Source organism: Myotis yumanensis, unplaced genomic scaffold, assembly GCF_028538775.1.
Source record: "Myotis yumanensis isolate MYYU_CA2020_CCGP unplaced genomic scaffold, mMyoYum1.0.hap1 SCAF_10, whole genome shotgun sequence".
Classification (NCBI taxonomy): Eukaryota; Metazoa; Chordata; class Mammalia; order Chiroptera; family Vespertilionidae; genus Myotis; species Myotis yumanensis.
In genome coordinates, this window is record NW_027223761.1 from 15709596 (window position 1) to 15736881 (window position 27286).

Below are 27286 nucleotides of genomic sequence, written 5' to 3' on the forward strand. Positions count from 1 at the left end.
ATGCCTACCTACTCACCTGGCACTCGGTGAAGGTCAGATGCCCCACAGCAGCCACGGTGATTGTGTGAAAACGTATGATCACGTCCTGCTCATCTCCCCGGCTGTGAAGTCGCCAGTGGCTTCCACTGCACTTCAAGTCATTATAAAGCGTGGAAAAGCATGGCTCAGACCCACCCACTTCTCCCCCTTCGTCTCCTTCCCTGGCTCCCCTTCCGCACACCCCTCTGGGCACACTGGCCTTCTGCCTCCTCATACAATGAGCCCAGCGAGGCCCTGCTTCAGGGCCTTTGCATGCGCTGTGTCGCTGGCCAAGGAACTCTTCCATCAACTCTTGCTGGGGCTGGCTCCTTCAAATCTGTTAGGGCTCCCACTGAAATGCCACTTCCTAAGAGAGGCCTTCCTTGTCCTCATGATCTAAAGTTGCCCCTTGCCCGGCTGGCGTGGCTCAGTTTTTGAGCACCAACCTACGAACCAGGAGGTCGCTGGTTTGATTCCCGGTCAGGGCACATGCCCAGGTTGTGGGCTTGATCCCCAGTGTGGGGCGTGCTGGAGGCGGCCGATCCATGATTCTCTCTCGTCGTTGATGTTTCTATCTCTCTCTCCCTCTCCCTTCGTCTCTGAAATAAAAAATATATTAGAAATGAACTTACAAAAATAAAATGAAAATTAAAACTGCTTTGTTTAAAAAAAAATTAAAAAGTTGCTCCTTCACCCTGACCCTACTATCTCCTACCTCCACCCCCATCACCTCCTTGCTGGACACATGGTAAGCAGTCTGTAAGGGGCAGTGGCTTATGTAGAAAAGAGGGGCTATGTAATGGGGGATACTTTCGGGGAATAGGGAGGGGGTAGTGGTTTGTGCTTCCTGGGGAGCAGGCAAGAGAGAGAGGCAAGCTGCTTGTCAGTAAAGCAAAAAATAGCAGTGATGGTCTGACCCAGGGCATTTGATCTTAGCTGTCGTCGGCAGCTGGGTGAGGAATCCCTTGGTCTTGAGCCAGCCCCTCCTTCCTTCCAAGAGAGGGATCCCTCAGCTGCTGAGCAAGTGGACAAGACCAGATCAGAGACAGAACTGTGCCTGGCTTAACAGAAGGCCCATGGAATCCCGGTCCCTTCAACAACTCCTCCAAATGTGGATTTATTGTAAACATTTATTTCTTGCAATTAAAAAAAGGGGGACATCTTTCATAAAAGGCAGAGAAGACAAGGCTGAGTCAGTAGGGTTAGAAGCAGAAAGGGAGAAATGAGGAGGAAGCAACTGCCAACGTTGTGGGGAACGGGGGTGGAATTTGGCCCTGAGCTTCCTGGCAGCCCGTGCAAAAAGGAAAATCTGATCAGTTACGGAGCTCTGTTTATTAGCGAGGGAGATGTCTGCCATGTCTGCCGGTTCCTCGAGGGAAATGCAATCGGTTTTCAGTATTAGTTTTTTCCAGGCACTGAATCCTGAATGACATTTCTCCTGTCGAGGCTTTAGAAGGGGTCATTCATTGATGCAATAAACACCGTTCTTGTTTTATAGCGAATGGGAAGTGAATCTCCAGTGATGTGGCCATTTAACTGGCAGCTCATCGGATGGATGTATATTCTGCTTAAGTATCATTATTATTAGAAGATGAGAAAGACCTCATTGGCTTTTCCTTCTAAAGAGCCAAGCTTCATTCCCCTTAGAGCAGTGGTTCTCAACCTTCTGGCCCTTTAAAAACAGTTCTTCATGTTGTGACCCAACCAAAAAAATTATTTTCGTTGCTACTTCATAACTGTAATGTTGCTACTGTTATGAATCGTAATGTAAATATCTGATGTGCAGGATGGTCTTAGGTGACCCCTGTGAAAGGGTCATTCGACCGCCAAAGGGGTCCCGACCCACAGGTTGAGAACCACTGCCTTAGAGCATCTCAGTGTCCTCACAGCGACGTGGCGGTGACTGGATTGTTAGCACAGCTTTTCAGGGGAAGGTCATCAAGCACCTGACCTTGCGTCACAAAGTTCTGCTCAGCTCCTTATGTGTGATATGTCTGAGAGAGAAATGAGAGAGATATTTCAGCAACCATTAGGCTGAAAGGCTGCGTATGGGAAAGGACAATGAGCCAGAAATGCACAAGAGTAGAAGACATGGAGCAATGGAGCCAGGCAGACCTGGGGTTGAGTCCTTTCCTCCCTCTAGCTGTGTGGCCTCGGGCAACTGTCTTAACCTCTCTGAGCATGGTTTCCCCATCTGTAGAAATAGTGATGATGATCGCTGCCTGGGATTACTGAGGTTCAAAAGGCAAGGTATCTGAAAGTGTGTGCCATGTGCTCTATTCCTTCAGCCCCTTCTTCTCATCCTCCCACCCCCCCCCCCTAGTTTTCAGGGGATTCAAGGGGAGCTCCCACCCCATCCCACCTTCTATGTTTCAGGCAAAACTCAGCCCTGGGGGAACTTGAGGCGCAGCCTCACAACACCTGCCTGTGGTGATTACATTCAGGCCCCGGACGCTATCTGCCCACACTGACCCAGAGCACCTGCACCACACGTGAGCTGCCTTGGGCTTCCCTTCTGAGATGGTTCCAGCAACTCTCCCAGTCTTGTTCCAGACTCCTGCCTGTGCCTCGGTCTTGATTACCTGCCTGTAGGGCAGCTCCTTAAGGGAAGCACAAGGACCGCTGGTCCAAACTCCTTGTCAGACAGGAAGACACTGGAACCTAGAGGGGAAGAGTCATGCCCCACAACTTACAGTGTGGAGTGGCAGGCCCCTCACACCTGGATCGCTGAGTCTTTGTGCTACCCATGTGTGAGTCCCACTCCCCAGCCTGCAATACCCAAGTTCAGCCCCACTCCTCAGCTCCAGCCCCAAATATAGAACCAGCTGTACAGGAGAAAGCCCCTCCTGGCCTCGCCAGTTCATTCATTCCCTTAAAGACCTTTTTGCTTTTTTGGAGGATGTGGCCACACTCTCTCTTTATCTACCTGGCTTTCTAGTCCCACCCACTCTCTGCTCCAGCCACAGCTGACCAGCTGGCAAACGCCTGGGCACTTTGGCTCTTCCGGGTCTTTGCTGGTGCTGTCCCCGATGCCGGAATGCCATCCATCCACGGGTGGAAATTCCAAACCCCTCTCAAGGCCAACCTCTGATGTCATTTCCTTGGTGAACCCTCCTCTTCAAAAGGAACAAATGGCTCCTTCCTCTAAGTCCTTCCCCTGCCCAAGCCATTCGCCTCCATGTAAGGTTTAGCAAAGCTGGGTGTACATGAATGACTGAATGAATTCGACTGAGTCCTTCTTAAAGGACCTTGTCTAGCTAATCTTGGTGCTCCCCAGGATACGCCCCGGTACCCAATACTCTGCCTGGCATGGAGCAGATAGAAGCTCGGGAAAATGTAAAGTTGTATTGAATGTCATATAATTATGGTGTCAATTACTGTTACCTGAGCATCTACTGTGAGCAGCTCAGTACTTGGTCCTTTAAATACCCACTCATGGCTCCTCACACAGAGCCAGCAATGTGGGTCATTAGCGTGCCCCACTCTGCAGGTAAGAAAACTGAGGCTCAGAGCAGGTAACTCACTTCATGTCACACAGTGGTAACAAGAAGCTGTGTTTGTGATGCCAAAGCCAAGGGAAACAGACGATGCGGCACATAAAGTGCTTCTCCCCCAGTCCCCAACAAACTGCAAGAGACAAGAGCAGGCCCTGGGGCCCGACCACGGACGCCCATGTGGGGGCCAGGCTCCCAGCCGGCATAGATTTACATGGAACCCCATCCCCTTGGGAGGCCTCCCTCAGGTGGCACCCTGAAGCCGCCAGTGCCAGCTCTTGCAGGGCTTCCGGGGACGTTGGGTGAGGCCACCGCCTCGCACTGGGCAGCCCCGCCCGGCTCCTTTCTGGGATCAAGTCCCTCCTGTCAACCTCCGATGAGGGCTAAGGCCCCGTTTTAGAACCCGCACAGCCTTCCCTGGCAGGAGATCCCTGGCAGTTCAGGCCACGCGCCTCCTCGCAGACAAACTGCAAGGGGAAGGGGTCATTTCCGGAATGGTTTGTCCGACCTACGCCATCCCGCGGTGCCCTCCGCCCCATCACAGCCCTTCGGTTTTCTGGGCGCCAAAGGAAGCCTTGCTGGCTTTTCAGCACTTTGTCTTTACGAAAATTCCCCGTGTTTTCCTCCCAACCTTCCGTCTCTCTGTGATGCGGAAGCCCATTTCACAGATGGAGAAACCGAGGCACCCAGCAAGTGAGCACAGCTTAACCTTCGTTTCCAGGCCAGCCGGGGACCGGCTCGCCCGGTTCTCAGAATCTCAATCCCGAGAACAAATCTCTATCGGAAGAACACGTGCGTTTCGCGACTGGTAATCCGCAGCCCCACGTAAATAGTTAACGTTTTAAACGAGCCCCCAAACCCCTTTCCCTTAGCTTTCGGGGGGACGCCTTTTTTACGGGTTTGTATCTCCAACCTGCTGGGCATTCAAAGGGTTAAACGGGTCCAGGCGGGGGCCTGCGGTGGGCGGCGGGGCTTCGAAAGGGTTAAAAATATCAACGCCCCCCCCCCCCCCCCCCCCCAGTATTTGGTTCTAAATGGGCAGCGGCAGGGCCTGGAGAGCCTGGGAGCCCCCACGACGGAATGACTTTTTAAAATTCGAGAACTTTTAATTCCGACCAAAAATTTTTTTTTAAAAAAGTATCCCAGTTGGAAAGTTCTTTTAACCTTTTCTTTTTTTCATTTATTTATTTTTTTCTCGATTTCTCCGCGGGCGGGATTATAAAACTCGCCCTCTCTTTTTGGGCTCCAGGAGCGAGGCTCCCCCCTCCTGGCCGCGCGCGGGCGGGGGCCGCGGGGGCCCCGCGAGTTCTCTCCGGGGCCGGGCTGGGACGCGGCTGCCGAGTCCCCGCTCCGGCCCCTGAATTGGGGGGTCCGCGTCTGCCCCAAACGCCGCTTTCTTCCGTTTTCCATGTCATTTCCTGTACTAATAAGATGGTGGTCAAAGAAGGGGAGGAGAGCAGCAGCGAGTCGCCGCCGCCGCCGCACCGAGGCTGGCGCTGAAACTTTGCCTCGCCAGGGACCAGCGCGCCCGCAGCGCGGCCGCTCCCGCCGCGGGGGCCGCCAGCCGGGGCCGCGCCGCCTCCGCCGAGCCGCCCGCCGGGCCGTCCGCGCCGCCCGGGCCCCGCGGATGCCGCAGCATTCCCGGGAAGGTGAGTCAGCCCCGGTAGCCAATGTGGCCATTGAAAATGGCTTCGGAAAGCGCTCGGCAATTTGCCAGCGAGCGCGGGGTCCGCCGGTGCAGGGGCTGCGCGCGGCTGCGGGGGGCGCGGGCGGCCGGGGCCGGCGCGGGCGGAGCGGGGGGCCGGGGCGGTGCGGGTGCGGGCCGGGTGGGGGGGCGGCTGGCCCCGGCCCTGAAGTGGGTTAACCCTCGGCAGGTAGTTCCTGCCGCCGCTGCCGCCGCCGCTGCGGGATTCGGGGGCCGCCCCTCCGCCTCCTTCCTCCCCGCCAGCTCCGCGTTCGCTCGCCTTGTTACAATGTAGCCTTTTCTCTGCGCGGACGTTCCGCCCGCTGACGGACGTGGCCGCCGACCAATGGGAGCGGCGGCCCGGGCCCTGCGTTCGGAATGAGAACCCGGCGACACGCGCGGGGCGGGGCGGGGCGCCGGGGCCGGAGGGCTGGCCGCGGCCGCTGGCCTAGTTCGAGGGGCACTTTCGGCTGTGCGCCCGGGGCCGCTGTGCGGGGCTCCGGTCTTTCGGGATGTGGTGGAGCTTCTTCCCTCGCGGTCCATTTCCAGCTAAACGTGGCCAAGCCGGAGGCCGTTTCTTTAATATATTTTATATCTTAGTTGCGGTGTAGACTGTTGGGGAAATCTCTCCGGAGTCTAGCCTCATCCCCTACCTTTCCCTCCTCCCGCTCCCCATCCCCGCAATCCCCAAGGTGCTCTCATCTGCAGAAACTGCGGAGACCTAGAGGCCAATGACCTTTCTCCGGTCAAGGCCAGCACGCCCCAGGCTAGTCGCTGCAATAAGAATACTAATGTCTTGGGCGCTGCACGAAGCTGGCTGAAAAGTTGTGCCTTGAAACGGGTTGGGTGATGGGGGCTTCAGACCCCCCAGGATGGGCTGGGACTTGGAGAAAAATGTTAAACCTCTCTTCCTTCTTACACGTTTGCTTCACGTGGAGAAAGGCTGTGGTACATAATTTAGAGTGGCTGAAAGGAAACACGCCCAGTTCTTTGTGCATGGGGATAGGAGACAATAATGAGAGATTGTTCTTGATGCCTGGAAACCCAATAAACTTTTGGGTTTTTGTCTGTGCGGAGGCAAAAATAATTTTCCCATGGAGCATCCTGCCTGTGGCACCCAAGCTTGCCTTTGCCCACAATTCCCCTTGAGGAGAAGGAAGGCCTTGGGAGGTCGGGGTGGCGTCCCTGGGCCAGAATGACAGGCTGTGGTCTCCTTCCCTGGGGAGTGGGCATGGTCTTGGCCCATCAACTCTGAGAAGTGAGCAAGCAGAGTACTCTGTGGGCGCATGTCTGAAAGCCTCTTCTGGGAATACAGCCTTGGCAAGTTGCATTAGTTTAATGGAAAGAGGCTTGTCCATTGGAATTCTTCCTCCCCCTAATAACTGTGCCGCTGTGGACTTGGTACTGTTACCTGACCTCTCTGAACCTTGCTTCTCCATCCCTAAAATGGGGCCAACAAAGCTTGTCTGGCAAGGCAGTTGTGAGATCACATGCAATGGCAGAGATGAAATGCCTAGCTCAAGACTGACACATGATTTAAGAAGCGTTCTCTCCCTGGAATTAGTGCCGAACATACTCTCCTTCGAATATCAGAATTGCCCGGCAGGCCCCACCCAGGTCTATCCAGTCCCAAACCATCAGGGCCTCCAAGGAGCAGCTGGGGCAGGATCTAGTTCCCTTCCCCAGTGACATTCTCAAGGATGCAAGGCTCCCCTCACTTGTCCCAGGAGCCCTTGATCAGCCATCACAACCATCATTTATATACTATTTTGACCTGAGTTACAGTTCTGTCCTTTAGACCCCTTGGGTTGATGTGTTTCATAAATTTATTCTCCTCAATGCCAAGAAGGCTTCTGCCATCTGTATCTTTCCTCCCTGGTTCTAGGTTATTGGCAAGGATGAAGGAAGTAAAGACCACTGGACTGAGTTAGGAGTCATAGCTGCTTATTCAGCTGCCACCTTCGCCTGCCCTCTTGGCTATCTCACGGTCATGACTAACACATTGGGTCCCAGGCTGTCATAACTTCCTCCCTAAACTGCCTCCAGGGCTCTAATCTTGGCCAGGACTACCACCATCCTACTGGTCCTCAAGGCAGAAAGCTTGATGCCTCTGTTCCCCCAGCCCAATCCATTCCATCTCCAGATCTAGAGAACTTTCACCTAGATCCCGTCCACTTCTCTCCATCTCCTCCTCCAGCTTCTTAGTGAAGTCACCACTGTCACTCCCCAGGACAATAGCAAGATCCTCCTCACTGCCCAACTGCAACCTCTCCTCCATGCCAACCTCAGCAGCAGCGTCACAGCCAGAGTGTCGGTTCCAACGATTACATCAGGCTTTCCGTGTCCTGCTTAAGACACTAACAAGTCTGCCCAGTGCTTTTGAAATAAGGAACCAAATTATTGCCATGACCTAAAGGCCTCGGAGTGACCTGGCTCCTGCCCTTGCCTTGGCCTCATCTCCTATCCTCCCTTGGATCTCTGCACGCCAAGCCTTGTTCTCCCCTGCACTTGCTGGTCCCTCCTTCTGGAATATTGAAACAGTTGTGAGCTAATGAATGAGGTAAGGTTGGTAAAGAGCCAGAGGGGGTGGGAGGGTGGTGGTCCTTAATGCTCGCCCATAAATATTTCCAGTTCGTCCAGGCACATGGTAGGATTGAATCTAGGTCCCCTTGTGCTTGAGTAGGGCCATGTGACTGAGCAGTGAGTTGCGAACTATAGTGATACACGTCATTTCTAGACAAAAGCATTTACTTTCTGGGATGGACCCTCCAGAGTGCTCTCTTCCTGTGGCATGGCACCTGGCAGTAGGTGGGATGGTGGCTGCTTCTGCTAGCCTGGGTCCCTGCATCACCATATGAGTGGAGCCCTGTGATGTCCTACGATGGACATGCAATGTGAGTGAAAACTAAACCTTTGTTATTTTAAACTACTGAGACTTGGGGGCTGTTTGTTACTGCAGCGTAACCTAACCTTGCCTGTCCTGACTGACACAGCCACTAGAGGAGTGTTCCAGGCAGAGGCAAGTACACCTGACCCTTGAACAACATGGGTTTGAACTGCACGGGTCTACTTATGTGCGGATTTTTAAACCCATGTTGTTCAAAGATCAGCTGTACACACAGACTTGGGGAGGCTCATCCTCCGCAGCCAGGGTGACCTTTTTGACAAATCTGAGTCTATCACCCCCTGCCTGAAACACCTCCGGGGACTCCCACTGCTGTTAGGAGGAAGATAGAAATCCTTAAGCTGCCTCAAGACCCGATGGGGACACCATCTTGCATCCCTGTGTTTGTCATGTTCTGCCTGGTACTTTTCTCATGTTGTCCTCTGTTCTGACCACGCATTCCACTCTGCTGCTTAGGCCTCATTCTTCATCTTTCAACTTCAGCATCACCTCTTCAGGGAAGCCCTCCCTGATTGGGTCAACCCCCCTCATGACAGGCTCTCATGGACCCATGGACCCCTCCTTTGTAGCACTCATCTTAGTAGCCATTTTACATTTATTAGTGTATTATTGATTGGCAGCCTCTCTTTCATCAGATCATAAACTGCTGGTGCAGGGCATGGGTTGGCTTGTGCATGCCCCTGTATTTCCAGTGTCTACACACGAGCTGCTCGATAAATACCTTCTGACTAGTCCCTGAGCATTGATTGTGGGCGCACTTTGTGCTGGGGGCTAAGGACAGGATTATTGGGCCCTGCTTCCCTGGGGCATGGGCAGGGGGGTCTAGCTGGAAGGACCATTGTACTGGGATGTACAGGAGGAATTGATTTCCAGAAAGGCAAGAGTGTGAGATTTAGCAGAATTTTGAGGCCTCTGCTGATCTGGAGAGAATATGATTCTGGGAAGGGTCACACAGTAGGAGATTCAGGGATGACGAAGATGAGAATAATGGTCATGAAGGCAGCTAATGTTTATGGAAAACTTACTGTGTGCAGGTATGGTACTAAGCATGTCACATCCCTGTGTAGAGAACGGCTCCGCAAGATAGGGATTCGTATTTCTGTTTCACAGATGGGGAAGCTGGAGTCCCAAGAGGTGAAGTAAGGGAGCCAGGATTAGTCGTATGGCCAGGACTGGAACCCCGGCAGTCTGATGTCACCTCCTTAGGATTGCCCTCTTAGAGGGAGGGCAGAGAACTGCAGACCCACCAAGAAGTCCCTTTGGAAATGTCACATTGGGTCATAAAACCCTCACTGGAAAGCAAGTTTCCAGGAGGAAACCTACCCCCAACATTGGGGTTTGAGCAAGGGGGAGTTCTAGCTCAGAGGTGCCTGGTGGCCTTGGTGCCAGGGGTGGTCTGGAACCATCTGGTGCACCTCCACCTCTGCTGGGGTTCTGGCTGCCTTGGAGGCCCCAGAGCCCATGTTCTCAGAATGGGGCCTGGAAAGGGCTTTCCTGCAGCTGGCCCAGGGGCTGCACCGGAAAAATAAGCCATGCAGAAAGAAAAAAAAACAATGAAGAAGAAAGAAAAATGTGCTGTTATTTTTAAAAAGCCCGTTTCCTATTGCAGATCTGTATCTGTGTTGCAAAGGCCTGTGTTCCCCCAGTGCAGCATACTCGTGGTGGCGTCCCTTAGCTAAGGCTCTGTAAGAGGGAGGCCAGAGTGGCCTTCAGTCCTTCATTCGTTCACCAGGTGGTCAGTGCACATGTGCTTAACCTGTGCCAGGCACTGTGCTGGGCTTGGGGAGCAGTGCGGAACCCAGACCTTCCTCACAGAACTCACAGACCAGCATGGGAGGTGGGCAGTTAACCAGGCAGTTACAGGTTATAGCAGAAGGATGCCAGGGATAGGGCCATGGACTCTAAGTCAAGGAAGGCTTCCCTGAGGAGGAGGCCTTTTAGCTAAAGGATGAATAGTATTTGGAAAGCAAAGATGGGACAGGCATTCCAACATGGGGGATGGCTTGTACAAAGGCGTGGCACATAGTAGGGTTTGGAGAGGCTCTTGTCATTCATTTGGCTGGAGAGTGTGTATAAGGGAAGAAGTGGAGAGAGATGAGGCTGGAAGAGAATAATCCTATATAATAAAAGGGTAATATGCAAATTGACCCTAACAGCAGAATGACTGGGAATGACTGGTCACTATGACACACACTGACCACCAGGGGGCAGACGCTCAATGCAGGAGCTGTCCCCTGGTGGTCAGTGCGCTCCCACAGGGGGAGCTCTGCTCTGCCACAAGCCAGGCTGCTGGCTGCTAATACAGCGGTGGTGGTGGGAGCCTCTCCCTCAGCAGTGCTAAGGATGTCCGACTGCAGCTTAGGCCTTCTTCCCGCTGGCAAGTGGACATCCCCCGAGGGCTGCCGGGCTGCCAGAGGGATGTCTGACTGCCAGCTTGGGCCCGATCCCCCAGGAAGTGGGCCTAAGCCAGCAGGTGGACATCCTCCGAGGGGTCCCAGACTACAAGAGGGCATAGGCCGGGCTGAGGGACCCCCCTCAAGTGCACAAATTTTTGTGCACTGGGCCTCTAGTAGTAATAATAATAATAATAATAATAATGTGACTAACACACGAGTCCTGACTGTTCCTCAGGACCTTTGCATTGGCTGTTCCCGCTCCCTAGAACAATCTTACCTGTTATCTCCATGGCAGGCTCCCTCACCTCCATCAGATTTGCTCGTATATCACCTTCTCATGGACACTTTTGTGTTTAAAATTGCAACCCATATCCCTTTACCCACTTCCCTGCTTTTCTTCCTTAGTACAAAGCTCATATAATATGTCCTATGTTTTACTTATTTGTCTTTGGCTCCCTCCCTTAATTATAATGTAAGTTCCTAGAGAGCTGGGATTTTTGTCAGTTTTACTCATTGCTATATGAGCAGTGCACAGCACATAGTAGGACCTCATATGTGTGTGGAATGAGTCCATTAAGAATTTTTTACATGAAAAGTGCTTTTCATATATTTTCTCATTTAATCTTCTCAGCAGAGCCCTGATATTGGTACTGTCATTTCCCCATTCTTTAGGGGAAATAGGAAATTGAGGCTCAGGGAGGTGGAATAACTTGCCCAAGGTGTCCCAGTTGGTAAGCGGCAGAGCTGGGATTCGAACCCAGGCTGCCTGGCTTCTGAGCCTCCTGCCTAACTCTGATGCTTTTCCCCAGCCAGGGTGTAAAATGTCATGACCACTATGCCGAGGAGTTCACATTCTGTCTGTGAGGCTGCAGGTACCACAGCAATCTGCATGTTTAATAAAGTTCCCTGGTCATTCCTGCAGACACCGCAGCTTAACAGTCACTGCCTGGTACCTCGTCCTGTGACGAGAAAGCCCACATGGAGATGAGATCCAAGTCCCAGAGGTCAGCAGCAGCAGCGGCTGGGTGTGAGGCTGGAGGCAGGGAGGCCGATTAAGAGGCTATTGCAGTCATCAAGGTAGGAGAGGATGAGGAAGAGGAAGAGGGCTTGGTGGTGGCCATTCCAAAGGGGGAGGTTGGGAGCCCTCCACACTGGGGTTCAGGATGGGTGGGTCAGGGCACACTTCTGGGGGCCACAGGTTCCCTAGTGTGCCTGGTTTCTGTTTCTGAATAGCCAGCGCACCCCCAGATAAGACCTGGCAAAGTGCCTTGGGCTGGCCTCTTGGCAGGGAGTGGGTAAGGAGAGGGAACCAGGGGGGTGAGTGGGGGCAGTGCTGTGGTCTGGAGAGGAGTGTGGGCCTCAGGTTCAGTTCTGTCCAGTCACTTGGCAGCTGGGAGACCTGGGCAAGAGGCTGTCCCTCTTGTGGTTGCCAGTTTCCTCATCTGGAAAGCAGGGTAATAATAGTGCTGGTTTCATGGAGACCCCAGAAGAACCAATGTGTGGCATAGGGCCAGCTCTGGGGCTACCTCCTCGGGTGTGAATGTTCCAGGGCACGGAAATTATCTTATACCGAGAGAGAGAGAGAGAGAGAGAGAGAGAGAGGAGAGAGAGGAGAGAGATATCTTTCTACCCAAAGATGAACAGACCACACCTTCAGACACTTCCACACCCACCATGGGCTTGTGTTTAAAGCCAAGCATGTCTGTGCCTCAGTTTCCATTTCTGTAAATGGAGAGAGTGCTGTCAGTTTTGCATTACATTCTGTGGGAGAACATTTTTCTTCCGTGTTTTCAGGACCAAAGTTTAAGAGGAACATGTATTGAGCACAAGGGCACTTGACAACAGCCCCGTGAGCTTGCTGCCATATCCATTTATGGACAAGGAGACTCAGGTTCAGAAAGGTTAAGTGACTAGCTCTACGTCACACAGCCATAATCTAATCTTTCCAATCACCTCGAGAAACCCACACTTACTAGTTATAAAGGAAGTCTTAGGAGTTGCCTGCTTGTTACATAACAACTTCTAGCAGGTCCCCTGGGTGCTTTAAACACAGGATTTGATTTATAAGCTTTTGCTTTGCATGCTGGGTCCAGGACCCTCTCCACTTCCTAAGAACTGGCAGGCACACCTGGACAGACCAAGAGCCTCCAATGCAGTGACACTGGGTGAGGGGGCGGAGGTGGACAGGGCAGAAGGCTGCTGGCCATCCCACTCCTCAGCCTCAGCCTGGGATCTAGGTGGGTGCAGAGGGCTGGGGACCCTGTTTGCAAACTGAGGCACTGGGCTTCTGGGGCCTTCAGTGCCTTCTAGGGCTTTCCCTTCCACCCCCCTCTTCCCCACCCCACCTGATATATAAGGGGACCCAGGACTCTCTTCCCACCATCACCTCCCAAATCCCCTATGGTTAGCCCAAGAAGGGCAGGTCAGTTCTCATGACCCCCATTTTACAGTTGAGAAAACTGAGGCTCAGAGAGGGGAAGTGACTTACTTAAGGTCCTACAGCTTAAGGAGTGACCAAGCTAAAATTCTACCCCAAAATCTAGCACCCCTTCCTCTGCACCCAGTCCTCCTCCTAAAATCACAACAGAAAGGGGACCTCTGAGAGCGCTTGGCTCAGTCCCATGCCCCACCCTCCAAACGGAGAGGCCAGCTGGCCACTGCTTGAATATCTGCAGGGGCAGGAGTTCACCCCGGGGAATGTATTTTGAGGGACCTTAGGGTGCGGAGGTGTGGTGACCAGTGGGCTCCTTCTTCCAGGCTCATGTGGGGTTCAGGCAAGAGAGGGACCAGCAGGCAAGAAGATCAGCTTGACTTGGGAACTGAGCTGGGCTGGTATGGACGTCACCAAGCAAGTCAATAGGGAACCGCCCCCACAATGTCAGCTTTCCCAGAGTGCCTTCTTCCCCTGTCTCACACTTTCCCCAAGGGATAGGGGCGAGGGCCAGGAAGGGATCCTGCTGCCCGGTGTCCAGGGCATGGCTGGCTTGGGAGTCTCCGGCCAGCTGAGGGGCCTGGGGAGCAGCCCAAGGGACCCACAGCCCCAGAAGGGAGTGAGCCTCTGGGGCAAAGCCAACTGGGGTGGACTCAGCATTGTCATGGCCCAAGGTACAGAGAGGGTGGGCCCTAGGTGGGTGGGTAGGTGGGTGGGTAGGGTGGAGGCTGCATTCTGGGGCTGTGCCTGACCTCACAGCCCAGCCCTTCAAATGCCCCGACCAAACAGGGTGGCATTTTCCAGGGCGGTTCAAGATCCCTCCTCAGACCAGCTATGTTCCAGAGGAAAAGCTGGAGGCGTGGGGAGGAAGTGAAGAGGATCAGAGGTTCAAGGTGTCCCAGGGGTAGGGGTGAGAAAGGAGAAGCCTCTTAGCCTGGGGAAGGGGAGGACAGGTTGGTGAAATCTTCAAAGGAAATCAGCAAGTTTAGCAGCCAGGGAAGAATTTACCCCAGAGAGAAGAGGTTGGGTTTTGGGGGGAGGTGAGCAGAAAGGAAGAATCCAGGGCAAAGTTTCTGGCTTAGCTACCCCCAACCTTTTAAAAACATCAATAGCAGCCAAGCCTGAATGAGGCTTATGGGTGTCTGTGGGCCCTGCCTGAAGCACTCACATGCTGCTCGGTGTCGCTGGTGTTATTAGCCTCTGTTTACAGAGGAGAAATTGAGGCCCAGAGAAGTGAAGTGACTTACCCAAGGCCACACAGCTATGAAAGGCTGAGGCGGGATTTGAACCCAGTCTAACTCTGGAGTCTGAGCTCTTCACTGCTGCATGAGACTGCCTGTCTGTTACTGCAGTGGGAAATGGTGTTAGGAACCTGTGCCGGGAAGGAGGGTGGACTGGAGGACTTGCAGTCCCTAATGGCGGCTTCGAGAAGCTGGGTTGTATGGAGATACAACATTGGCCAGCTGTGGCATCAGGCCAGTCAACCTCTGTGCTTCTGTGTGCTCACCTGAAAAATGCGGCTGCGCTACTAGCGCAGGCACTGCCCACGTTACAGGGTTGTTGGGACCTTCCGATCCAATATTTGGGTTGGTAGATGGAGCGCCCCCTTGGGCCCTGGAGGTCCAAACATAAACACATGACTTGATGGGCCCTACACACAGGTTCCTCTGGGAACCCCAGGTGTAGGCCCTGCCAGTGCCTCAGAGGGAGTGGTCAGCAGACCCTTGCCCATGTGCAAGCTCTGTGTTCCTGTAGCAAGATAGGTGTAGACATGGAGAGTACACATTGAGAAACTCATATTGCAACTTGACATTGCCTCGTCAGGTTTTATTGGAATTTACAAAAGCATCAGTTGGCAACAGATTGGAAAACTTAAAAAGTCACTTTACCACAAATAGTTTGAGCAGCTCTGGCCCAGATCCTAATTGTGATTGAAGGTAGGAAGTGTCCTACTTGCTCAGGGATGTGGTGGGGAGGGGAGCTAGTCATTCCGCCGCGGGCGGTGGGGGAGGGAGAGCATAGGGTAGGCTTCCCAGAAGTGATGCTGAGCTGAACTGGACCTTGAAGGAGGAATTGAAGTTTTCCAGGTGTAAGAAGAGGGAAGGGCATTTTCGGCACTGGGAACAGTATGTACAATGGCAGGCAACGCAAGGCCCCTGTGGTTCAGGGAATGGCAAGTGACCTGGGGTTTTTGGAGAAGAAGTGGGGGAGACCTCCCTGGAGAGGCAAATTTGGGCCAGATGGGGAAGGCCTTGAATGCCAGGCTAAGGACTTGAGACTTCAAGACTATTCTGGAGGCAGTCGAAATGAGCTAAGATCACAGCTAAGTAGGGGCTGCACAGGACTGCAGGGGCCATGAGGGTGTTTCCCTTCGGTCCTCAGCCTTCAGGAAGGTGTTCCTCATCCTCCTGAGGCCACAGCCCCATAGTTCAGCCTGGCTGCCCTGGGAGCCAGTCCTGGTTGGATAGGCAGGCAATTTCAGTGTAAGTGGCAGGCCTTCCCAGGCTGTCCTGTCAGTGGGTTGGCATCTGGTGTGGTTGGCTGGCCATGGGAGAATCCTCTCGTCCCCATTGCCCTAAGCAATCAGCGCAGTGCGCAGTCAAAGTGGGTGTGCCGGCCACCCCCTGGGAGTCCAGCGTCTGCGCAGGAGTATGAACAGGAGGAGGGAGGGCTGAGTTTGGGGGTTGGCCAGACACTGGGAGCCTGGTGTGTGACTGTGTGGGGTCCATTTAGGAGGTGAGTGTGGACGATGGCCTAAAGTTGCTTCCTGTACAAACCCCCTGGCAGGCCAGGGCGGAGGCTTTGTAGCCTGTGGAGTGAACACTAGTTTGAAGCCGTGAGGAATGGCTTACGACCTAACCTGGGCCAGCTCGAGGGAGCAGACAGTCACTGTTGGGGAGCTGCTGCCATGGTCCTTGGCTCTGGTGCAACCGCCTGTCCCAAGAGGAGCCGACCTGCCCTGTCCTGGGGCTGCTGGGAACAGACCACGCTGTGCCCGGGCCTGCATGTGGCCGCAAGTCCTTGGAGAGTGCCAGCCTGCCTGGGAGGGAGCGGTGGGAAGCGCCTCTCCCGCCAGCCCCACCTACAACCTCCTCCTGGGGCCCCTGTTCAGGGTGGCTCAGCCGCTCGCTCCCTCCCTGCAGCTCCCTGTCAGCTGGGCCCCACACAGCAGGCCAGGCTGGCTGGCTGCCTTTCAGGGGGGAGTCCAGCTGCCTGGGATCCATGGGATGGGGCTGGGCAGGCTTTAGGGCCAAGCGTCATGGAGGTGCTTTGGTTTTGATAGTGGCCTTGATTGTTCTTGGAGGCTTGACTGCTTGGACCTCCCGGGCTCTCTGCCTTGGCTGCTCCCACGCTGGACTCACTATTCGCCATCGCCCCAGGGTCTCCCTGAGGTGGGATAGGCTTGTCCTGCTGCTGCAGCGTCCCAGACCTGGTGCTTCCACTGTGAGTACCAGGCAGCCCTCCTGGCTTCTCAGTGATCCCTCTCCCCAAAGACCCCCTGAGCCTGTTCTGCACAGCCCAGGCCCCTTTACCTCCCAGATCAAACCCTCCAAGGCCACGCCCTTTGCTCCTGGCAGCCTGTCAGCTTCTCGGTGACTGAGCTTTGCTCTTCCTCTCTGTGATTCCCCTTGTGGTCTGTCGCCTGTCCCTGCCCCAGTTCCCTGGGCTACCGGTGAGGTGAGGACTCACTGGCCTGGCTCCAAGGGGCCCAATCCCCCAGTTTCAGGTAGAAACCAGACTCCTCCCTGGCACCTGCCAGTGGCTCCCTGCCCTCCTCGAGCACCCTGGCCCTCGGCCCAGGACGGTGGCCAAGAAAGGCTCCACTGCCCTTTCGGACTCTCTCCTGGCTCCTGCGCCCTTCTCGCTGCCTGGAGAATCCCTCTGCCAGCTTCCTTCCCGGTTCCTCTCTGGGGCCAGCGACGGGCTCCATTCTGGCTGAGCCCTGGGCTCCCAGACTTGCAGAGGTCCTCTGCGTTTGGAGCTCCGTGTCACCTCCTCCTCTCAGTGCTCAGTGCCCATGGCGTAGACAGGGCATCGCACTGTGTGGGAGTCTGAGTGGCTCTCATGGAGGCTATCTGGCTGTATCTCATTTTGTCTACACAGCAGGCTGGAAGGTAGATACTATGAGCCCATTTTGCAGATGAGGGAGTTGAGGCTTCAGGGGGTTCAGATTTTGTCAAGGTCTTATAGGAAGTCAGGGGCACAGCTGGGACTCAGACTCACATCTCTTGGCCCTTCTCTCCACCCCATAGCTGTCTTGAAGGTAAGAACTTCATTGACCTTTGCTTGTTGTCTTATCAGGGGCCAGTGCCTGACTAAGGCCAGGGCTGTGCCTAGGGCTGGCTCAGCCCCTTAGGGGTTTGGGCTCAGTGGTTGCCTGGCCTCAGTGTCACAGTCAGAGGTGATCAGCCCTGTGAGCTTTTCACACCCACGTTCTCCTCCTCACTTCCCAAACTCTCGCCCCCAGTGTGAGTTCCTCCCAGGGATACGGCTTCTACTCTGGGAGTCAGGCTGACACAGGGCATGCAGGCCAAGGCTGGGGGCTGCTGGGACAGGGGATGGGCAGGAGTCACGGGGAAGGGGAGAGGGAGAGGCTGGGCAGCAGGAGACCGACTCTCAGCGGCTAGGCTGTGCACCGCTGACTGAAGCACAGTGAGGGCCCACAGCTCCCGCCTCTCCCTCCTCCAGGGTCTGAGCTCTGTGCTTCCTGAAAGCCATTCTTGCTGCGGGGAGACTGAGGGCCTTGCTCCTGATGAAGCTCTGAGGGCCAGCTAACCCACCTCTCCTTGAGCTATTTAAATTCTCTCTAATCCCCCAACCCCAACAAACCTCCAGGGACTAGTAGCTCACTGTTCCCAAGGCAACTCCTTGTGTCTTTTCTATGTTGTTTTACTGGGTTTTAATTATGTAAGGAATACGAGTACATTTTTACTATTAAAAAAATCAAATATTATTTAAAAAGCTAAATATTATCTTCCTCATAACACAACATTCTAGCTTCCTCCGCACTGTTAATCATCACAGTTATGACTGTGCTATCTGTCCTTCTAGATCTTTCCCTGTACATTGCCACACTACAGGAATATGTCCCATTATAGTGTGTGTATGTGTCATGTAGTCATTCTGCGAATTGCTTTACTCGCTTACCTTTGGAGCTAGGAAATCTAGTCATGGTTTCACACAATGAGCTGCCATAATATATATATTCTCCCTCTCTCTCCCTCTCTCTCTCTCTTTCTCTTTCTCTCTCTCTCTCTCTCTCTCTCTCTCTCTCGCCTTTTTACTGATATACAGTGGTTTTGGAGAGGATCCTCATTGCTTATTTAGCCATTCCCCTACTGCTGGACATTTAGATTAAATCTGATTTTATCCTAGTGCGCCTTCCTGGGCGTATCTAGAGTAGCTACTGTTGGGTTCTGGGAGCCTGTTGCATTTTAAAACAATCATTGAACACTATTTAAAGTCTGTCCACGGAGCCTTTGCATAGAACCAGTTGTCTCCCTGTGGGTCCTCCACTATTCCTGGTTCACTTCTTTAGAGCTAGAGAGAACTTCTGCTTCCCTGTCCCCCCAGTCCCCAGAGAGCTGGGAACAGGCTGTGGCCCTGCAGCCGTTCTCCCTCTCACTTGGGTTTTTCTGCCTTTACTCAAAAGGCTCGTTGAGTAACCCTGCTCCTGGGCGGCTGTGGTGGTGAGTGGTCTCTGGAGTCGGAATTCCTTGGTTCAAATCCTGGTCTTTCTGGGGATCTTATTTAGCCTCTCTGTGCCTTAGTTTCATCCTCTGTCGACTAGAGATGAAAATAGCATCTATGTCATCAATGCTATTGTCTTGAGCTGCTGTGCAGACCAACCAAGTCAGCCAACACGTGTACAGCACAAACACCGTGCCAGGCAAATAGTAACATCCCAGTGATGTTATTGCCCTGGCTCTCCCGTCTGTATCAGCTCCAGACCCCGCGCTGTGGGCAGAGGCCCTGCGTTCCTGGTGCGCAGCCTGGATGGCTCCAGCCTTTGCCAACGGCTTCATCCCACTGCCCCCTGATTTCCCAGAGGAGGCTGCTGCCTGGGAATGTAGCGGGCATCGGGTTTCTGCCCAGGTTGGCCCTGCAGGTGCTGGACCGGGGCCTACGGGGAGGGAAGGAGGTCAGCCTGACCCTCTGCTTGGCGGTGGTGGCCAGGAGCCTGGTAACGTAACCCCACACCTCGGGCAGATTTACCAGCTCTCAATGGGGCCTGTTGTGGCCGAGGATTTGATCTCCCTCAGCCTGCACGGTGGGCAGGAGAAGAAAGCAGCTTGGGGCCAGCCTCTCCCCTGGGAGTCCTGGGGCCTCTCTGGGCCACACTGGCTGGCCCAGGCATGGGTTTGCCTGGGACAAATCACTGCATGCGACTGTATATTTAATGCTGGAAGGGATGGCCTTTTTTGCTTTTTTCTTCATGACTCTTCCCCCCTACCCGCTCCGCCTTTTCAGGTTCTAAACCACCTTTATGTCACTATCTAATCCAGCGGTTCTCAACCTGTGGGTCGCGACCATCAGAAAACACATATAGCATATCAGATTCCTAACAGTAGCAAAATTACAGTTATGAAGTAGCAACGAAAATAATTTTATGTTTGGGGGTCACCACAACATGAGGAACTGTATTAAAGGGTCGCGGCATTAGGAAGGTTGAGAACCACTGAATCAGTTTCTCAAAGCCACCTCTGAAACAGGCAGCCTGGCTAAGGCCATTGCACAGATGTGGAAACTGAGGCTCAGAGAGGTGAAGTGACTTTCCCCAAACCACAGAGTTAGCTACTGACGGACTCAGTAACATACCCAGGCCATCTGGCTCCTCGTTCAGCTCTTTTTCGCAAGGCCACCCGGTGTGATAGTCTTGGCAGAAGGTGCCCAGCTGGGCAGCCCTGCCTGCCCTCTTGCCCTCTGGGCAGTAGCATGTGTGGTCAGGGAGCGCAGAGAGCTGGGATTATTTCCTGAGAGGCGAGAAGCAGCATGGCTGGCCCGGGGCCCAGCCCTTCCCCAGCATCAGCCACAAACCTCCTCGACAGCCAGAGGTGGCAGGAGACAGAGTGTGGCTGCTTTGCCCCTCAGAGGGAGAGGACTTGCCCTCTGAGCCTGTCCTGTGGTGTGGGCAGGGGCTGCAGCAACCCTGGGGACTCCGAGCACTTCTCCCAGAGATGCAGGAGAGCAGCCACTGTGGGCCCATTTTAAGACTGGAGAAAGCAAGGCTCGGAAAGGCCCACGGCCTGGGCTGGCAGAGGGAAACTCAAAACCACCTCCTCCTCCTAGACACAGATCCTCACCAATCATGCTGCTGGCTCACACCCAAGACATTGATCTTGCCCAGCTTTGCGTTAAGAGCATGGTCGTTGGTATCAGAGGAATGTGGGTTGGGTCCTGGCTCAATAATAACCATTTCTGTTTATTGAGCACATACTATGCGCCCGGTGCTATTGCAGGACTTGACCTGTAATATTTCACTTAACCCTCTGAAGTTATTCTTATTTTCCATTTGCAGCTGAGGAAAGTGAGACACAGAGAAGCAAAGTGATTTCCCAAGGCCATATCATGTGAGGGTGAAACAGATTTAAATCCTGGCCCTGTGGCTCCAGGGGTTGTGCGTGAGCCACTACAGTGCCTCGTACGGCTGGGAGGGCCACAAGGGCCACGGCACACCTGTCTCATTCCTGGCATGGTGCCTGACAATGGCAGACGCTCAGTATGCTCTTATCCCATGGATGATTGCATGAATGCATGTGAAGCTTTGGACAAGTGACCCAGCCTCTCTGATTGTCCGTTTCCTCACTGCACAGTGAGCACTGATCCTCCGGCATCGATGGGAAGGGTCCAGGGCAGTAATGTTTGAAAGTGCTAAGCTCAGGGCTCTGGCCCTGGCAGCTGTGGTCACTCTGGGGAGATGGTGTCACTGAGCTGCTCTGAACTGTGTCCTGGGAGTGGGTGGTGCTGCTCTGAGCTGTCACACTGGCACTCAGCTGCCTGCCCCGGGGGACAGAGGCAAGTTCTCTCTGCATGGCTGGTTGTGGGATGCCACCTGTGGCTGGCCTTGGGTTTCCCCTGGGCACAGCTAAGGGCCAGAGGGGCTGAGGGTGAGCACCGTGACCACCTTCATGGGGGACCCTTGCATTCCTGGGGAACACTCACTGCCTGCTGGGTGGTTTGCACACACAGCTTCTTGTCAACTTCTGAGCCTGCCTCTCCCGGGCTCAGGGAGGTGCGCTGACTTGCCCAGGTTCCCACAGGTGCGGAGCAGGTTTCAGTCAGCCTCACCTACTGCCTTCTGAGGAGCCCTCCCGGTTGCTCTGTATCCCCTGTAGGTTCCAAAAGTGGGAGCAGATGCCTGGGGCAGAACCAGAGGGGGGTGCTTTGAGTTCTCTGGTGACGCCCCCGATGCGTAGGGACTCTTCTTAAATTTGCTCTTTTTGTAAAAGCTCTGACAGCAGGCTCTCTGCAGTGGGACTCAGGAAATGCAGTTCCCTCCTTAGACTCCACCACAGGTTTGCTGTGTGTCCTTGAGTAAGTCCTTTGCTCTTTCTGGACCCTGTAAAATGAGACCATGGGCCTCACAGATACCTGCTTTTCTAACGCTCCTTTAAGGGACATAGATTTGGGCCTCAGAGCCAATATCCCCCTTTTAAAGAGACTGGGATGTTGGGGACCCTCTGCCTTGCCAGTTGAGACAACTGGGCTTGGAGCTGAGGACCAGGTTCTGGTATTGAACAGTCTTGAAACTGAAGCACACATGTCAGGGTGTGGTGGGGCTTGCCAAGGATCCCCCACAGATCCACTCCCCTCGCCCCACCCCGAGACCTTGAGGCTTGGCAGACAACACCCAGTGTGTGGGGGAGAAGCACAGCTTTCAGTGTTCACGAGATCTGGGTTTGAACCCAGGCTCTGCCACTTACCTTTGGTTGCCTACTTTTCCCACCTGTAAAACAGGGGAGGTGAAACCTTCACCTGAGGTTGAGGTGCAGATGAAATGCCTGTATTTCTCCTAGCACCCTGCTGACACTCAGCAGGGCCTGAGTGGCGTGCATGGGCCTATTGAGTGTGGAGGCGGGGGTCAGAGAAAGCTCCGGAAGCCTTGCCAGCAGCCCTGGAGGCTGAGTCCAGAAATAGAAGACCCCAGAGACAGAGGCTCCTAATGGCCAGGCTGGGAGGCCACACTGAGCTGGCAGCGTGGGCCTCCCCTCCCTCCCGGGCTGTTGGCTGCATAAATTACTCGGCAGCCTTTGGGCTAATTTTACCTTTTTGGTTTTCATGAATCATTTCCCATCTGGGGGCATGTGAGAGAAATGGAAACAGCTCTGCCAGCTGGATGCCCAGGCGCCAGCCACAGAGAAACACCCGTGGTGAGCCCTGCTTGTGTGCTCTGAGAAGCAAGGGTAGGACACCCCGGGCCCCAGAAAGGGCCCCCGAGGGCCAGCTCCTTCCAGCTGGGTCCCTGTGCCTTTGGGTTATCAGGATTTGGGGTAAATTGGCCACAGCAGGTCCAGGGGCTGGAACTTGGCGAAATCTAAAGGAAATTGGGATCAAATTTTGACTTTCATGATGATCGTTAGGGTCTGTTTGGATCTGAGCGGTGGAGTGGTTTAGCAGAGGGACCCCTGTGGCCTGCGGGGTGCTTCTCTGTGGCGCAGCTCCAGGAGTTTGCACGAATGCTGAATTTGCACGGCCACCAGAGCAGGCAGGTCCTCACAGAAAAATCAAAGCTAACTGCCTCATCATTCAGGTGGGTAAACTGAGGCTCCGAGAAGGAAACTACTGAAGGTCGGTGAGTCAGCGGAAGAGGTGGCGCTGATCCTTCTTTGCTGACTGTTTACCACTTTGCGCACAACAACCCTATTTGACTATTGCCCCTGTTTTATGGAGGGGTCCCTGATGGCACAGAAGGTGAAAGAGCTTCCCCAGTTGACACAGTAGGAAGTGGTGGAGCCCCGATTTGCACCCAAGTGCTCTCGCTCCAGAGCCCACGTCCCACTTCTGCACGAAGCTGCTCTTGCCTGTGGGCTGCAGCACTGCTGGTCCCCCGCCCCCTCGCCCTGCCATGCCCCCAGAACTGGTTTCCAGGTCACTGTGAAGTGGTCCTGGAAGCTTCCAGCTCACACCCTCTCATTTTCGTCCATTCACCATGTACAGTCAGCCCTCCGGTTCTGCGGGTTCTGCATCTGCAGACTCAACCCACTGGGAATTGAAAATATTCAAAGAAGATGCTATATTTGCTGACATGTACTATATAGCTGGGCCTTCTAAGGTTGCAGGTCTAGGCTTTGTACTTGTCATTATGCCCTAAACCTGTGGTCGGCAAACTGCGGCTCGCGAGCCACATGCAGCTCTTTGGCCCCTTGAGTGTGGCTCTTCCTAAGCCTTAGGAGTACCCTAATTAAGTTAATAACAAATGTACCTACCTATATAGTTTAAGTTTAAAAAATTTGGCTCTCAAAAGAAATTTCAATCGTCGTACTGTTGATATTTGGCTTTGTTGACTAATGAGTTTGCCGACCACTGCCCTAAACAATACAGTTTAATGACTATTCACATAGCATTAGCATTGTATTAGGTATTATATATATCTAGAGATGATTTAAAGTAGAAGGAGGATGTGCGTATGTGGGATGCAAATACTATGCCATTTTGTATTAGAGACTTGAGTGTCTGAGGGTTTTAGTGCCTTTGGGGGTCCTGGAACTAATTCCCCACGGTACTGAGGGCCAACTGCATGCACTTATTGAGCCCCTGCTAGGTGCCAGGAACCATCTGGGCACTGGAGGCCAGAGTGGGCAGAGGCTGGGAGGCCAAGGAGGCCCTAACCCAGCACCCCCATTTCACCAGCAGCTGGGCTCTCAGAGGGGACAGTGTCCACACAGCATCGTGGTCTCTGCTACGCAGGCTGCAAACTCAGATGCCCAGCCCAGGCAGAGAATGGACCTGAGTGACACAGGCTGGCGGAGATCTGGAGATTAAATCCAGGCAGGGCCACCCCACCCCACCCCACCCCGCTCCAGAAACTGTTGGACTGTCTGCCTGGTGTTCCTAGTGCTTCTGATTTTCCAGAAAAGTTGAGCTTCCGTGGGTTTAAACTCAATCTTCAGTTTGGTCAAAGTTGGCAACTGAAGCAAAAATAAAACTTGGGGAAAAAACAGCTGCCAGTTTGTAACCTGGGGGTCCTTTCTCCTGCTACCTCCTACAGCCCTGTGTCTGGTTGGAGCAGGTTCTTGTTCTCTTATCCCTCAGTGGCCACCGCTCCCAGGAAGTCTTTTCACTCCCTGCCTGGAAAGACCCTACGCCACTTCCCAGCTGGAGTTGTCACCACCCACTGCGAAGTAGTAGAAAGGGCGTGGGCTTTAACTTAGACTACAGACACCTGCTGTGCAGCTTTGTTCAAGCCACTTAACCTCTCTGAGCCTCCATTTTCTATCTGAAAAACAAAGTCAAACTGTACTCACTAGGTTGTTGAAAGAACCAAATACAATCAGACAGAAACTCCAAGTCAAGCAGGATTAGGCAAAAATGGAATTGAGAGGCTCAGCAAAGTGACAAGTCCAGGAGCATCTACAGCTTCAGGCACAGTTGGATCCAGGGGCTCACACAGCGTCATCAGGACATGGTCTGACCATCTTAACCCACATTCTTCTGTACTGGCTCCACTCTTGGGCAGGCTGTCCGACATGATGGCACAGTGACTGGCTGCCAGCCGATGCATACTTACCTTCCTCTTCCATCAGCCCCTCTTTCAGTGGAGTCCTCCAGCCCCCAACTGCAGCTCACGATTAGCTGGCCCTCTACCCTTCCCTGCATCTCTCACTATGACCTGCAGATAGGAGTGCTGATCGGTTGGCCCTTGGTCATGTTCCTATCCTGGAGTGGAGTGGTTGGAGAAGGACAGCAGGGAGGTGGGTGCCAGAAGGGGGAGTGGATACCTGCAGGAAAAGCTAGTTCACTCGGGGTTCCTAGCACCTAGGACAGTGCCTGGCACTCTATAGCATGCAAATGCATCACGAGTGAATGAATGGGTGTCCTCTACAGTGTATGTGGAACGCCCTGCGCAGAGCCCAGCATCAGCCTCCTTCCTGGAGGACCCAGATGAAGGTCTGTCTTTGCCCAGTTCACCTCCCCGATGGAGCATCTCGTTCCACAGTGCCTCCTCAGTGTTGAGCTGTCAGCTTGGCCCGAGAAGCCCCAGAACACCCGTTTGTTGGGGCAAGCTTGGCTGACAGTAATTATGATAATTAGTGATCGCATCACCTTGCACTCACAGGTATCATTCTCAGAAACCATCTCACTCTTTGTTTACTTCTTTATTGCCTGTGTCTAGATAATTTATGTTTATTACTCTTATGGGAATCAGCTGCAGGCAGAGCTTCGATTTCATCAAATGTAAAAAGAGGATATAATCCACACTGCACAGTTGTGGAGAGGATTAAGTAAGATAATAAAAAAGTGGAATGCCTGGCACAAGGCCTGGCACAAAATAGGTGCTCAGGAAAGGCCAGGTTCCCTTTGAATCCCTTCAATCAAGGTCTTAGTCTGAGCCTTTCCATGAGTATGTGGGAAGATAATTCTTAATAAATGGTCACTAATGGCACACGCACAGATGCACAGACACACACCTAGAAAGAATCCCAATCCCATGACGTAGGTGCTAAAAGAGGCCATGACTGCATGGGTCAGCAAGTCAGTTTATCCCAGCACCGCAAACAGCAGGGTCATCAGCCTGGTAGCACCAGTTACTTCACCGTGGGTGACATGATGGACTCAGACGTGACTGTGCCGACAGTGGGTGACACTGCACCGGAACTCAGGGCGAAGGCCTCGGCACCTTTTGTAGCAAGTTGTAAACAAGCCAGTTCCCCTTCTCCGGGGAGTGAGCCATCGCATGGTATTCATGCTGTGGTCACCTTGACCTACTTGATTGCCTGTGTGACTAGCTAGCTACCGAAATGGCTCTGGGTCACAGGATGGTGAGACCTTACAGTTTGACATAAGAAGGGATGCTCAGAACCCATGGCGGACCACCTCACCCATCACACACACGTGCACACACATGGGCACACGTCTTGTCCAAAGATGCAGCGTGGCCTGGCTGCCCAATAGAGGTCCTCATGAATGCTTGGTGGTCATATATACCGTGGCTTTGAGCATCTTGCAGCTTGAGCAGCTTGCTTCTCAAACTCTACTGTGCACCCAACTCTCCTGGGCATCTCCTTTTCTGGTGAGCAGCCAGAGTGAGCAGAGACGGGGAGGCCAGCAAAGTCCCACCCCAGCACCCCCATCTCACCAGCAGCTGTCTTCTCAGAGGACAGTGTGGGACAGGTTCCCTCTGCAGAGGTCTAGGGTGAAATCCCAGACTCTGCATTTCTAACAAGCTCCACGTGATGCCAACACTGCTGGTCTGTGGACCACACCGTGAGAAGCAAGGGTTTAGGTGACTTCTGAGATGCTGGGCAAGGCTGAGCCAGTAAACAGCTGTGAGAATGGCCGGGGCAGGATGGAGGAGGAGACTGGGGAAGTAAAGGCTGATGCTGGGGCTGCAGCCTGGGACCTCTTTCCTTGCCGCCAAAACACCACATGGTGTTTCACCCGGGTCTTACTCACTAAGGAGAGGCTCCAGCTCAGCGGGTCAGGAGGAGTGTAGGTGGGAGACTGCACAGATCGTACAGAGGACTGCGTGGGGCGCTGCGCAGCACTGGCTGGATGGTGGCGGGTTCCTGCCTCCCACTGCCTTCCTCTGAGAGGTCTTAGCAAGTCACTTCTGCTCTGGGCCTCAGTTTCCTCATCTAGAAAGGAGGGGCTTGGGACAGGAGGTCTGGGAGCATCCGTTCAGCTCAGCTCCAGCCTGCAGGAGGCAGGAGGATGTGAGGGCACACTGTACCCAGCCCTGTCCCTCAAGAGCCATAGGCGCCACTTGGGGACAGATTGCTTTAACTCTCCGCCTTCCGCACTAGCATCTTGGGGGTGAGTTGCTGAGGCAACAGAGGCTGTGCCAGGTCTCCTGGCATCAGTGCAGGGTGATCTCTGTTATCCTGAAGTGAATCTCCGTACCCAGGCCTCTTTAACTTACGACCTTCCCACCCTCCCACTTTGTCACCCTACGCCCCTGGTATCCTCGGCCCAGAGGCTCTACGATGCTTGCAGCCTGACCCTGGCCTTCCACAGGCTGCGCCCCCTTCTCCCCAGCCTTATTTGGCTGTGCTTGGAATCCTGGAGCCTGTCAGTCGGCCTCAGGGAATTTGTTTGGACTTCGTGGTCCCCTTCCAGGGAGACGGCAGGTGGTTGGGAGGAGCCCCCCCCATCCCCCCTTCTTGGGCAGATGCCTTCTCTTTTCCTGCTCTACTCGCT

General features: G+C 53.9%; 1 protein-coding gene across 3 annotated transcripts in view; it reads left to right on the top strand.

Annotated features, from left to right (window-relative positions):
• Positions 1 to 4955: 4955 nt before the first annotated feature.
• Positions 4956 to 27286, top strand: part of PRDM11 (PR/SET domain 11) — an 84810-nt gene continuing 62479 nt past the window's right edge. For 2 of the 3 annotated variants that reach the window (XM_070427845.1, XM_070427846.1), the window contains exon 1: positions 5082 to 5161. The gene's annotated coding sequence lies outside the window, so the exon portion shown is untranslated. Of the gene's footprint in view, positions 5162 to 27286 lie in introns of all 3 variants that reach the window. The other variant, XM_070427844.1, reaches the window with a different exon arrangement.